Here is a 14,991-nt window from a genome sequence, read left to right on the forward strand (position 1 = left end):
TAGATGGTTCAATATGTAACTCTGAGCTTTGATAAGTTGCTCCTGATTTTGAGTAAAAAACATGGACGAAAGACAATTTTGCAATTATGTTACACGCCTTCTCAAAGTACACAGCGTGATTCTAGCTAGTCAATTAGTGAAATTCCTTGCCAATGCTTTAAAATGTCCAGAAGTTTGGTTGTTGCTTTCTCCTGTTTCATTGCAGTATTCGATACTTTGCTTTGACATTTTGACTGACATACAAAAGTCATTTTCACAAATGCAGAGAGAAGCACGCACACATCTGATTTTTTTTTTTTTGGCTACTGAGAACCTCTTTTATATAATTTTTATTGAGCAATATGTAGATGACTATCTAAGATGAATCCCTTAAAAATTATTGTGCTCATTCCACAAATATGATAAGTACCCTTATTAAGAGGAAAAGAAAACATAAACATAACCGTGGTTCACATTGGGTAATATTTTTTTCTTTCAGGTTCAGCCACACATGCGAATTGAAAAATATCTAATTTCCTAAGCCTGCATTCTTCACATCTGAAGCAACTAAAAAAGTTGAGCCGGTCCATTACAGAATTGAAATTTTCCTGTCCATGTTTTGGTTTCCACTTCCAACAATGACATTAAAAGGATTAATGAGATTTTTAATAATTAATTTGTTCCAGATGTTGGCGTCAGGAAGAGAGAAGGCTGAATGGCCCTGCCACATAATGCACACAAGTCCATTGAGGTCAGCCTTGGTAGGAGACTATGAAGTTTAATAGTTTGCATTTTAGAAAGCACATTTATTGTAATGGAATGACTAAGATTTTTGTTTGTGTGTGTTGTTTTTCATGGGTTTGGAAAAGAAACAGCGCTATGATGCAAAAGATGGATATCACTATTAGCTTCCTAATACATGGCTTGCATTTTATATTAAAAAATCATAGTGGCATGTATCAAGGTCTACAAAACAAACAAAACCTTCTGCCATGGAAAATTGATAAGTGATTTTCACAAGTTTTCATGAATTTTGGGAGAGTTTGGTTAGCTGAGCGTGATTATAAATGCAAAATTAGAAACACTAGGAAAAAAACTCAGTGATCTAAATGATCAAGAAATAAAAGCCAGAGACATCAGGGTGAACAAGAAACTGAATGCAGAAAAAGAAGGAATAAATAGAGGACAACCCAAAACATATGTTCAAATAAAAAGGTTAATTATATGCAAATGTGTCTCAATTTCACATGAACAAACTCCAGCCTAAACACACTGCTCCTGACAATACATTTGATTATGTCAGTCCTAGACTATTATTATTATCTGGCCATTTAATAAACTGAGATAAAATCAAACCAAGATTTAAACTTTGAGTTCTAAATGCTACCTGATTTTATACCACTGTTGCTAATCCTTAAAAATCAATACTGAACCCAATCAGCATTATGTATTTTAAGTCGCTGAATTAATTTCCTGCTCTAAAAAGGATGGGCTTCAAGGAGAAGAATTTATATTAAATCAGGTTAATGATCACAAGAATCACATTTCTGCTACTGTCTCACCCAAATTTAAATAAAAACACACCTTTAAAATCTTACTTTTTTTCCTCTGTTTTCTCTTTCTCTTCTATAGTAAGGAATACCAAGACTTCTATCATTCCTTTATTTTTGATTTTTATTTTCCTGGTCTTGTGGCTTTAAATATTCTTTCCAACATAGTTCAGACACAACAGCACTGGGGAAAAATAAAGGAAAATCAGATGAAGAAAATTTAAATCAAATTGAAATCTTGCAAAACAATATTTGAATTATGGTACTTGAAAAAAAAAATACATTCTTAAGGTACTTTTCTGTGACTGCCACCTGTGACTGCAAGTAGGAAACAAAATATTAATTTTAGTCTTAAATAAAGGGATTAAATAAGATCTTCTCATACAGCTAACATGCAAACCTGGCTAAATCTTAGTAGCTGTGTTCTCTATGCATTTTTTGTATTCATATATATGTTTTGCATTATAAGCCAATGTTTCTATATGTTTTTCTCTAACATGGTAATGATCATTTTATTTTGGATAGCAAATATCAAAACAAACCAATCTCATAACCTCTAAAAATACAGTGACTACTCTAGTGACATCCAACAAAACCCGATCTCAGTTTTACACCAAACAAAAGCTAAAGCAGGTAGTTAGACTGTGAGTTAATGTCAATTCCATGTGTCTGAAATAAACTTTTCAGAATGAAAATTACTATCCTTCTGATTTTGCTTGGGAACCTAAGAGAGGAAAGGTCAAAACTTCCCAGATTTTGCCAAAGTTCTCAGCTAAGTTTTTCAAACCCAGAGGTTTTAAACACAGAAAGTTTTTTGGCACAGAAAGTTTTAATCCTCAGAATATCTGGGTGCCCTTGATTCGGGCAAACCTAAATTTCCAGATCACCAAAGACTTGTAGCTAAAGATAATTTCTTTAAACACAGAACTGAAACCAAGGAACTACTTTAATGCATATCTCAACATGTCTGCAGTCTGAAAATGAAAAAAATCATGTGGCTATATTTACATTCATAACACCCTTTTGCACATCAACCAAAACCTGTAATGATTGCAGTCCTAGTGATAACAATTGCACTGACACCTGAATACCTTAATAAGAAAAACCAATTTTACATTCCCAGAGTAGACAGGTATTTTTTTTTTGAAAGATGAATTATAAACTGGAATTACTGTAATTTTTTTTTGCAAAGAGTAGACATTTGACAGAAATGTTAATAAAGGGTGTAATGTTGAGATTTAGAGCTGTACAAAGGAGAAGTGAAAATAGAGAACAAAACTCGAGTGGACTACATTCTGACAGTAAATAGAGAAGCAGCTGCAACAAATCAGTAGCAAACTATCATCTATATAACAGCTTTCTGGGACACTGAGGCAGAGAAACAGAAGTGTTAATTTATTACTTTATTTATGTTCAATGTATTCATTACCATTTGTCAGCGTATAGCCTGAGCCTGCATTTCCTTCTTTTTGTTTTTCTTTTTGTTTTTATTTTTGTATTTTGTGTTTTGACTCAGGGCTGCAGTTTACAGCTATTTAGCTCACTTTGTTATTGGATGAAAAACACTTGGGTGTAAACAACATCAAGGTAACAAAGTGCATTACTGTAATAATTACTCTGGTTTTTGGTAAGACAACAGGAAGTAATCAACCAGATTTGCATTGATGTAATGTTGTACAAAGAGGTACAGAGATATCACTGTAATTTGGCACGTGCTAAATTACCCAAAAATGCAGCTCTAACGTGCATCTGCTTTCACTGAAAATAAACAAACAGGAAACAGACATGGAAAAGGAGTGTGCACTTGCCTTGCTAAAGAGTTTAAGTAAATAACTGAGCACAAAAAACCACTGAGGCTAAAGCAAGAGACAGAAGCTGTTCCACCTGATTGATGAATCCTTTCCTATTACAGCAAAAGCACAGCTGTTGAAAGGAGTGACTAAATGCAAAAGTAAAATTGCACTGGGCTGTTGTGCTGCTGTGGAATATGCAGAAAGCTGACAGCCTGGAATAGTGTTACCAAGGTGAAGTCATGTTCCACTTTTTGGAGGTCAAGGAATAGTGAACCTGTACCTGTACCTTGGTTTCTCCAGTTATTCAAGTGTTTTTGAAGATTTACAGACCCTTGTGCTTTGCCACATATGTACAAATGCAAGTTTGTAAGTCCCACTCAGCCTTCAAAAAATACTGCTCTGAAAGAAAGTTTATTCCATAACATTAGAGAATGCTGTCCCACCTTTTCCATGCCATCGTTCAAGGATTCCACACTCACAAGACAGTGGGCTTCCATCATTATTTCAGTGGCATTAAGGCCTTAGGACCCTTAAAGTAAATGCTGCGTCTTCAAGTGTGTCCTTATCTTTATGATCAAAAGCCGCCAGGACAGGCTTGGTGAAAGATAATGAATATCAGAGGCAATCAAAAAAAAAAAAAATCATCTTTCTACTCTGGCCTTCATCAATCATTCATAACCACAGCAGCTCCTTCCAGCTTTAGAGCAGCACATCCCAGAAAGGCATGTCTTGTGCCTTGATATAACAGGAGGTCCTGCAGATGAAATCAAAGCACAGTGGGACCAAAAGTGCTTACTGATGTGCAATCTTCCAGCTCAGAAAAAGTGTTTCTTTCTTTCATGACAATTGCATTCACTCACAATACAAAGGATCACAGCCCTTTCTGAACACCAATTTCTGCTAAATAATGTTCCTTCATTATTTAAGGCTTTGGGCCCTTTGCTGCCTCAGGCAAACTAGGAAATGAGACTTCTTATTTCTCTTTTTCTAATTTGTCCCTAGTTAACATTTTAAAACAGAGAAAACATATTTGCCTCAAGCTTTCATTAAGTAAACATTTTTTCAACTCTTAGGTCTCCTTGCATGTATTAGGGTGTTTTTAAAATTTGTCTCGATTTTTGCTTTGTTTCATTTTGCTTTGTATTATTTCCCCTTTAAATTTATATCTCCCTGGTATTTATCTCAGCATATTTTCCCATTTAATTAATTTCCCTCTTTCCCTGTGCAGCTTGCTTTCAGTCTCCTCTCTGATCCTGTTAGCCTGTTCTGTTTATTTCAACAGAACAATTTACCTTCCCCACCTAGACTCACCATCACGGGCGTCTTTGCACACGATGTATAAATTATATATAAAAGTATAAAAGAAGTATAGAAATGGGCATGTGGACAGGAAGATCAGATGTTTCATTCTTTTTCTAGAAAGAGAAATCATTAACTCTTGTTTTTCATTTGCTGGTCAGTGTTGGACTAAGGGCACACACTTTAGTTCCAACTGGGTCATTAGGGAAAAGAGGTAACACTGTGTAAAACTACTGGTCGCAGACATCTTTTATGAAAAATCCTTTCTTTAGGATTTTTCCTCCTGAGAAGCTGGGAGGCCTCAGGAACAAAATGCAAACATTGATTATCTGCTGCTGTGGAATGCAACAAGTAGATTTTTGATTGGCCCATGTTGGATGTTTCTAATTAATGGCCAATCACAGCCCAGCTGGCTCGGACAGAGAGTCCAAGACAGAAGCCTGTGTTATCATTCTTTCTTTTTCTATTCTTAGCTAGCCTTCTGATGAAACCTTTTCTTCTCTTTTTTTAGTATAGTTTTAATGTAATATATATCATAAAATAATAAATCAAGCCTTCTGAAACATGGAGTCAGATCCTTGTCTCGTCCCTCATCCAAGAACCCCTGTGAACACTGTCACAATTATTTCTTATTGAGAGTGAGTAAAATGAAGACATTTTAGAGCACATTAGGCCATCATGAAGGAGACAGAGGCAAGCTGCTCCTTCAGGACAAGATCTCACACCTGAGATCTCAGATCTCTCTGAGTTCGTGTGTGTTTGCATTCTGTTTTCCAACCATTGCATGTCCTGTACACCATCAAGGTCAGCACCTCTATCTCCAGCACAAACAGGTTACAATCCACTCATTTGCTGCCTAGAAAACCTGCAGCAGCATCACTGCAGGTCACTGCCTGCTTTTGTTCTGCTGTTCCCAGAACCACTACCATTTTAGAAAGGCTTCCATGAAGAGGCAACTTTTGTTTGTCCTCTCTGTTGTTTGCATGATTCATTTGAGGTGAACAAGTTACTTGGGTATTTCTTTACATTTAGTTTTCCAGGCTCACAATAATACATGTCTCAAATTACCACTCATCAGTGCCATTTATTTTGATGAAGTGTAATAGAAGTTATTTTGATGAAAGAGAGTGAACCATATTAAAACTGGACAATTTGGTCTCAGCTATGACAGGTTTCAGCATGTCATGCAGAATAAAAATAATTGGAAGTGGTAGAAATGGATAGATCTATTTCTCCCTTGAAAAATTTAGAGATGTCCAATTGATCTTGCAGCTTAAAAAACTGTATAGATGAAAAGGAAACTGTCAGTCACGGCGTCATTTATCTCTGTCAACTCTAAACATGCCATGCAACACTACAAACAGCTGTGCAAGACAATTCCTTCATCCGAGACTGCTGGGCCAATTAAGGAATCTTGTGGATGGATAAAGGGGTTCTCTTTTTTCCTTACAGCAGAATGCTGTGTAATTACAGCAGGTGCTCAAAAACTCCTCTGTGTATGTTTTAGGAGACCAAAGAGAAGCAGTTTGTTTTTATGGCACTACTTTAGCTGTAATTTAACCTGTTCTTAAGGATGTATTTTCAGTGTATAATTCCTTAACAGCAAGTCACCTACACTATAAAAAAAAAAGCCTCGTTGAACGTAAAAAAAAAAAAAATTTCTGATTTTATGCGAGTATAAAACAATTCCATTTTAATTAAAACCACAATTTCTATTCTAGTTAAAAGCACGTGCCTCCTGCTCCCAAGGTACAAAATTTTAGTCTGTTTCTTAACCCAGATTTTTAAATGGTGACTTGGGAATTCAGATGCCTGAATTTTAGATCTTTGACCTGAAAGGGTCAGACTGACAAAAACTGCTCTGAATTTTTTAGCTGAAAATAAGCCTTCTAGCAAGATAAACATGGAATATTACAACATTTGTGTAGATCTACTGTTTGATGCAGTTGGTGGAATTTCTGAAAGAAGGGTGTGGTGAGCAGATACTTCTGTTCTACAGCTGGAATAAGAAAAAGAGCAAATATCCATGATGGTGATGCTGAGGAGCAGGAAAGACCTACTTGTTGCTAAAAAGAAAAGTATTTCCAAACCAGCAGCTTGAAAATCTTTAGCCAAGAGCCTTAAACAAAGAGGCTTAGGAGACTGATGAACCACTAATGATACTTTTTAGCAAATCTTGCAAAATTAAAAACCTTCCCGAGACAGACTTGTCCTGCCAAGACCATCCTAATACATTCAACTTACAAAACCACGGGGAATTATAGGCAGATCAGCCTGACAATTATCCCCTATAAATTAGTGGAACTACTGGTATATAATGAAATTCTTGAAGATAAAGTAATTTTGAGTTAATTATCCAGATGACTGGAAGGATGGTAGCTGAGGTGTGTAAAACAGAGTTGGAAAAGAGAATGTGAAGAGAGATCAACTACTGACTGTGACTTCCAGGTTAAGACCCAGAGGCATCAAATGAAAATAGCAAGAAGAAAAGTCACCTAAAAAAAAAATGAAGTGGTTCTTAACAAGACTCCAGTTAAGTGAGATAACTTCTTAACTTAAAGATTTTTGTGGGTAGTGTGTTTATTTAGGTCCAAAAAAAGCACTAGGCAAATTCAAGGGGGGAAAAAAAAAGCCAGGAAACTCAGATATAATAATGCTATCTTTAGGTCTCTAAGCTTCAAATTGGTAAAAATGTCCAGAATATTCCTGAAAAAAAAAAGCAAAAAGCTGTTTGCCTTAAACATAAGACATTTGATTTTGTCCCAGTCACACATTAATGAGCTAGAGGCTTTTTCATCATTCTCCAACAATGAATCACCTTGTGAAATACCTGTGATCTAAGAAAGTTACAGACAGCACCACACACTTCAAAAATTACAGTGTGAACAGAAGGCAAAATATTCAGAAATTCGTTCATGAATGAATGTTTAGCATGGGTGAAAAAAGGAAAATGCCTCTGTTCACATGTGCGTATATATACATATATATGTGTATATGTATATATATATATATACATATATATATATATACTTAAACTGAAAAGGCAAAATTTCACAACCAGCAGGACTAGGACCTTTTTGAGAGCTAGCTAGCATTTAGAGTTGTACAAAAAAAAAAAAAAAAAAAAAAGCAGCTTTATATCTCCCCCAAAAGGGGAGCTGCCTCTGCCCTTGGAATTTGTGGATTGACAAGTCTTACTGTTCATCCTTTCCAGTCTGGGGCTTTAATGAGATGAAGGTTGACAGACTGCCTCATATGCCTATGACACTTGCTGTAAAAGACAAGAATTACTGTCAGTTTTCTGCATCACAGTTTAGCACTGTCATCTTCCTGGGTAAAGCTTTTACATAAGGATGCTGAAGTTTACCTGGGTGCAATGGAGGATTTGTTCTGGCTGAAGGATGATAAATTGGCCAAAGCTAGAAGCAGTTTATTGAAAGGGATGAACTACTGCAGCTAGGTTTTTGGGTTTTTATGTTGTTGTATCTGATCTGGCCTTTTCACATATTTACAGTCTCTTTGGCTAGACTTCACTGCACAAAAAGGGATCTCTAAGGTGAAGAAATAATTCTTATCCATGTGCCAAAGACATGGAGGGCAGTGTGACAAGGACCCTGCATTCTGATTTCCTCAGAAGAGAAAACAGGGACATGTGAACCTGTCATGAAACTGACAGATTTAGCCAAAAGCAACCTTGGTGTCAAAAACCAACGTGTTCCAGTGTGGAACACAACTTGGAGCTTCAGCAGCTCCTCTGCTGTACTTACCTGCTGGAACCATCTATGTAGATGTGACCCCACCAACCTCCTGCCAAGACAGATATCTTGGTGACACCAAAATCTCTGTACTCTCTGCTGTCACTGTCACATCTTCTGAAAAATCCCTCTGCCAGGATTTCTTCTCCTGGGAAGATGAGAAGAAGAAAAAACAATATTTTCTGATTGCTTCTCCTGTTTTTGCTGCTTTGGAATGTGGTCTGGAGATTATCTACCAACAGGTGCATGTCTGCTTGGTTCCATGTGAATTGTTTTTTCCTTAATGACCAATCACCATCCAGCTGTGTCAGACTCTGAGGAGTCAGGCATGAGTTTTTAATATTCATTCTTGTTAACCCTTCTGATGTATCCTTTCTCTTTCTTTAGGATAGTTTAGTATAGCATAATATAATACAATACAATACAACATTAATATAATATAATACAATATAATATAATATAATATAATATTCCAAATATAATAATATTATAATTATAATATTCCTCATATAATATCCTCATCCTGGGGACCTCACAAACACTACACTCTGCTGTCTCATAGTTCTAAGGAGCAAAATGCTTTAGTCTAATTAAGATCTCCCAACTCTGGTAACATGAACCCCAAAGGCTTGTGACGTAGAAGAGACTAAATTAGGGTAAATAATGCCTTCTGATCTGAATCTCCCTTAAAATGTTAAAAATTTTACAAACTCCAATTAATAAGGGTGTGTATCAATACTCTGTGTTCTGAGACATGGTTTCCTGATTTCATTTTCCTTCTGCAATGTCAGATTTGCAGAGTTTGATCTGTGGCATCTTGCCTTTGATACTCTGGCCTTGTTTGAAATAGTGTCACAGGAGAATTTATATAAGACTCTAGATGGACTGACAGTGAAACAGCTCATTTTCAAAATAATAATGATAATAATAATAATTTAAAATTACCTTTTTTTTTATTCTTAGAGGATGGATCTTTGCACACTGTATAGATTTGAAATCTTCATATAATAACTTCAGGCCTTGTGGGTCGCTGGGAATTTTTTTTCTTTTTTTAGCTTTTTGTACAGCTTCTACTATGACAAATTAGAAAGCTGGAAGTAGGTGTTATCTGCTTGACTCAGAAACATTCACAGAAATGCAAAGTATTAGGTAGCCTTTACAGAAATACTCAGTGAAGCCTTTGCAGCTGAATGCCTTTTAAATACATGTCACATGAATATTCAGTCAGATATGCAAATTTAGCGTTTCTGTTCCTTTAGTAGATTGATTTGTTATTTGAGATCAAGGCATAGATCACACCAAAAGCATATCAAAATATCAGACCTTTCATAATATTCTTGTACAGAATATATTGCAGGTGGTCTTGTTTGTTTTCTATTCCTCTTGGCAGTTTGTTTTCTTTCTATAGGAAAATAAAACCTAAATTCCTTTTAGCTTTGTCACTCCATATGCTTTGATAAAGTGCTTCATCACTGAGGCTTTACAAATAACCTGAAAAGAAGGTTTTGATACAGTAATACCAAATCTATGCAGCATCCAAACCCTCAGAAATAGTTATATATTGCAGATGAATGCAGCTAAATGATTTGGAAAGTCAAACAGATTCAAGATAACTCTGCATTTCACAAGTGGCTAACTGGCTGTAATGTATTCAGGCCAGAGAGAGAATGGGAAGGATTGCTACCCTATTTCAGGTGCTATTTCAAAGCAGGGTTCACCAAATTCTTCTGGTGTAATTTAAGAAAAAATTTTGAATGTTACTCCTGAAACCATTTCAGAGAAAAAAAATTAAATTTACAGGGGATAAGGCTTTAAACAAAGACCAAACTGACCTTACTGACCACTGAAAGAAATCTTGGTTACTTGAGAGGAGGCATGTAAAGTTCTGCAAACCTCCTGCTATACATTTCAGGATATTCATAAATCACACAAGTAAATCCAAATTGCCAGGTGTCCTAAACTTTAGCCAGAATCTCTCTGCTTCCAAAAATACCTAGAACTCTTTACCTTCTTTTTCTCACTCTTACTGCCTTCTTGCCTTCCCCTCTCCAAAAGGATGCACACAACACCCCTATGCTCAGCTATACTTGCCTGGTGAGGATACAGTAATCTCCAGATATTCTTCAGAGTAGTTCTTCAGACAGTTCTTCTATCAAAGTTCTTCTCCAGATAGTCCTCAAAGCAGTTCTCTCCATGTGGATTCTCTGGGAAGGGCTGTTAGACATATTCTTCCTTTCAAAATTATAAGTGTGCAGGACACTCAACTGCTTAACCTCTGTATAATCCCATTACACAATGGAGGATAAAAGTTTGGTTTGTGTTTTTTTTTTTTTTTTTTTATTTCACCCTCTCTCTCAGAAGAAGAAAATCTCAGCTCAGTTTTGTCGTTCTTTAGTATTCTTTGTTCCAGTGTTACTGTGAGGGATTAAAAGTCTCCTTTTCTTGTCAGCTGTATCACTTGGCACAACAAAAGATGTCAGCTCTCCCTAAAAACTCTACCTTATCTGTGCTTCAACCACTACACTTACAAAACCACTTTTAAAAGTTGAAAATGCAGCACAGGCCAGCCAGGTTTATCCAGAGCAGGGTTTTTGGATGTTGACAGCAGTGCAGACAATAGGATTGCAATGCCCCAAGTTTCCCAAGTTTAAGGGAAGGGTACCTCTCTCACTGATAGCTGGCTTGGCTATAGAATTTATTTGTAGGTTCCAGTGGCAGTGATAAAGTTAATCTTCTTTGTCGCAAATCAGGCTCTAAAGAAGCTCAACACGAGACCACACAATCCAAGTAAACTTTAGTTTTAGATGCATAAATTCCCAAAACTCTGCTGTGACTGAGTTTTATATATCTTCCTTTTCCCTTTGGAATCTGTGGTGCTTTCTCTACAGGATCTTGTGCAAATGAATGCTGTTGCTGGAACTATTTGTTTCATTTAGGAAACTCTCTTTAATTTCCTTTCATGTTAAGAGGCTGGTGTTCCAAAAGAACAAACTGCAGAAGAGATGTGATTTGCAGCCACAGTTGTCTGTTAGCCAGGCAACAAGCTCATCAATGATAATAAGCAAACAGGAACTCAAGATCAGGAAAAAAAACTCATGAGAAATGAGGAGAAGAGTAACTTCTTGAAGAGCAATAAAAGAACTGAAGGGAAGATTGTAACTAGCAGCAGAAAAATATGAGAAGCTTTGGAATATTCTGTCATCACAACTTTTTACTTTTACGTATTTTATATAATAAATATGTGCCATATAGTTCTATTGATATAATTTACATTTTTTATTATTATATGTGTGCATATTTATTATTTACCACAAAAAGAAGATATTAGGAATTTGCTTTATGACCCATAAAGGACATCTTCCAAGAGCAAAATGATCCTCAGAGATTCAAGATTTTAACAATTTTGCTAACTAAGGAGCTCGGTGGCTGCTTGGTTTCAATTTCAGTGACAAGAGACGTGGAGAATCACACAAAATGCGTCTGACAGGAACAGTCTCCCTCCAGAAGGAAGGAATTTCACAGAGCATGCCATGTGTGACCATGACATTGATGAAAGGAAGCTCTCCACACCAATGAACCCAGCACACAGCACTGCAAAGGTCTGATGGCCATTTCAACTTATGCAGCTATCAAAAATTATACATGTAATTTTTATTATGATCAATAAAACCAATTCCCAGTCCATTGCAGATGGACTCTATTTAATGGTCAGTTTCCCACTGCCATCACCTTTGCTGCTACTGTGTGAAAAATGGAATGGTAATTCTATCACAGAGCATTGCTGCACGTAGATCAGATTACCTGGGTCAATGCAATTGTTATTGCTGTGCCAATGATATTGGTTGATTTAAACTAAATCTCCATATTGTTTAATTATGGTGAAAATAGTGAGGTTAGCTCAGTTGGCCAAATAAATGCCAAGGCTGCAGGTTGGATCCCTGTGCAGGCCATTCCCTTAGGAGGGAATTGGATTTAGGGGTCCTTGGGGGCCCCTTCCAACTCAGAACATTCTGTGATTTTGTGAAACATGAACAGCTTTAGGTACAGATTTGTTCTTCGTGTCTAAACAGATTCTCAGCATGGTTCCTAATCCTGTGATATATCAATTTTAATAAAGACTCAAACAAAAAGTCTGTGTAAACCATATGTAGAGGATTAATCATGGGTTATTTCAGTTGTCCTAGACTGCACTATGGGAAGACAGAAAAGAAGAGAACATTACAAATATGAGCTCTAAAAGGATTACATGCTGTATACTTCAGTCTATGATTAATACCTATTTTAGTTGGAACATATACAATACAGAAAGAGTAGGAAGATATTTCCCCATTAATTGAAAGAGGTTATTGTAAAATTTTAGGTGAGAAAATCATTTTACGACATTTTTGGGAGTTTTTCTTTCTTTTCTTTCTTAGTCTGTCCATGTACCAGAGGAATTCACTTCTCAATTACACATGAGGCCAACAAGGGTTAAAAAATTAAGAAAACCAGAATACAGAGTATTTTTAAAGAGGTAAATTCAGGCAGATAGTGTTGTTTTTCCTAAAACAATTTCACATTAAATTGGATATCCAGTGTAATGCTTAAGTCAACAAAGCAATCTCTCTGAAGTAAATGTATTGTACTAGAACTGGAAGAAGTCTAACTGTAGCTTATAGAGCACAGAGACATTTTTCAAGGTATCAAGTGCAACTATAAAAACTGATTATGAAGTAAATAATTTGCAGATAAAAGCTATGTTTAAAGCCTTCATTATTGTTGCAAAGTCTAGCTGTTGGCATTTAGGGAAGGTGTGAATCAGGGTTTAATACACAACTGTTTAACTAGAGATCACATTTTCCATAAACCAAATCTAAGCATATTTCTGAGACATAACTGTAAATGCACTCTGAGGAGATTGTGGTACTATTCACTGGATACACAGTAAAAATTCAAGAGGAATTTCTTTCCTTGTGTCTTTTGAAATCTTCTTTGTTTTTAATGGTGTCCATTTTGTTTGTTTTAATGGTACACCAAAGTAGTTATCAATTGGTATTTCCTGCCTCATAAGCCTTGCATTTACATCCCATTCTTTGAATTTTGGCAGTGCCAAGTCATGGTAATAGAACTGCCTATTCTGAGGTCTAGATTTTGGATTTCTTCTCATGTTAAATATGGTTAATGTTAGTAAATAGTTAGAGGCTTTATATTTGCATTCATTACTCCCCTTTGTAACCATTCTGTATTTATATCTAAGAGTCTTTAAGTATCACAACTTAAAAGAACACTCTGAACTCTTCTTCAGTGGAAAGTGTATGTGATCAAACTCCTGCCTATGACAGAGGTAAGTATGCATTTGTGGCATCTGGATTATTAGATTCAGTAATTTTTAAATACCTAGTTTCACATCAAAGTGAATGCATCCCAATGCATCAATACCAATTTTGCAAATAATTTTCAATATTTTTATAAATCTTATCAGCCCTCAGGAAGGGCTTTTCTTATAAGCTCCCTTATCTATACTCCTATTCTGGTCCTTCTATATGGCAGAATATTGATTGAAGTCCTCAGAACCACATCATTATGTCACTGCAGGCTAAATTGTTGATCTGCTTTGCCATCTCAAAAATTCTCCCAGCTGATAAGAAATAAAGCAACCCATGTAGAAAAGCCAGCTTAACAAAACTGAGTCACTCCATTATTAAAGATGCCTTCATCTGACAGCTCCTCATCGGCTCTGTCTCAACACTTGTTTAGAAAATCACTGGAGTGGAAACTAAAATTTAGCATAACTATATGGGATAGAGCCTTGAATAGCTTAAAGATCTCTGGGTGTCTCACCAATGTAAGCAGGAAAACAGAAGAAATGAGACCTACCTTGGCAGCACAATAACAACTCATGAAGAAACTTGCCTGCTGATGTCAGAGTAGTTCAGGATCTCTTTATCACAGACATCTGAAATACAAAAATTTAGAGTGAAATTATGGCTCCAATGAAGTCCATGGTCTATTTTTTTTTATATCTTATTTTGGTAATAAGACTTCTATATAACTTATAGAACATCTGTGTATAAAACTAAAAAATGGCATATAATTTTCTCTTTCTCTGTTCTTCAATGGCTTTATTATTGTATTTACAAGCAGCATGACAGAGTGCTCTTGTTTTCATCCCTGGTTTTGTAAAGGAGCTATTTCTTTTTTTCCTTTCAAGCCTGTGAGTCTGATAACTGCGTGTCAGTTTTGTAAACCTGACAGATGTCTTCAGTCAAGGGAGGAGATCAAAGGGAAAACTGGTGGGCCTCAAAGTTTTGGCTGTGACAGGATGAACCCATCACAGAGGCCTGTGCTGACAAGTGTTGCTGCCAGGGCACAGAAAGAGCCAGCTGCTTGCTCAGGGATGGGGAGCCCTGTGCTGGCTGTGCTCTCTGTGATATTTTAGTTAACATCCATATTTTTGTGGGAATCAGTATCCCTAAACGATTTTAGGAAGATCCATGGATGATTTTTACAGTAGGCAAAAGTGTAATTAGCTAAACTGTATTTTAAGCACATTAAACAGGAGAGGTATAAATACACTTTCAAGCACAACAATGTTCTCAGAGCATCCCCAGGGTGTGAGCATGGCAGGCAGGACAC

At 36.2% G+C, this 14,991-nt stretch overlaps 1 long non-coding RNA gene across 1 annotated transcript in view; it reads right to left on the reverse strand.

Moving 5' to 3' along the window:
* Positions 1 to 1,287: 1,287 nt before the first annotated feature.
* LOC102062417 (uncharacterized) overlaps positions 1,288 to 14,991 on the reverse strand; it is an 85,807-nt gene continuing 72,103 nt past the window's right edge. The window contains exons 5-7 of the long non-coding RNA XR_012580299.1: positions 14,233 to 14,311; positions 8,389 to 8,524; positions 1,288 to 1,713 (exon numbers count right to left, since the gene is read on the reverse strand). This is a non-coding gene — a long non-coding RNA (uncharacterized LOC102062417). The remainder of the gene's footprint in view (positions 1,714 to 8,388; positions 8,525 to 14,232; positions 14,312 to 14,991) is intronic.

This window comes from Zonotrichia albicollis, chromosome 5, assembly GCF_047830755.1.
Source record: "Zonotrichia albicollis isolate bZonAlb1 chromosome 5, bZonAlb1.hap1, whole genome shotgun sequence".
NCBI lineage: Eukaryota > Metazoa > Chordata > Aves > Passeriformes > Passerellidae > Zonotrichia > Zonotrichia albicollis.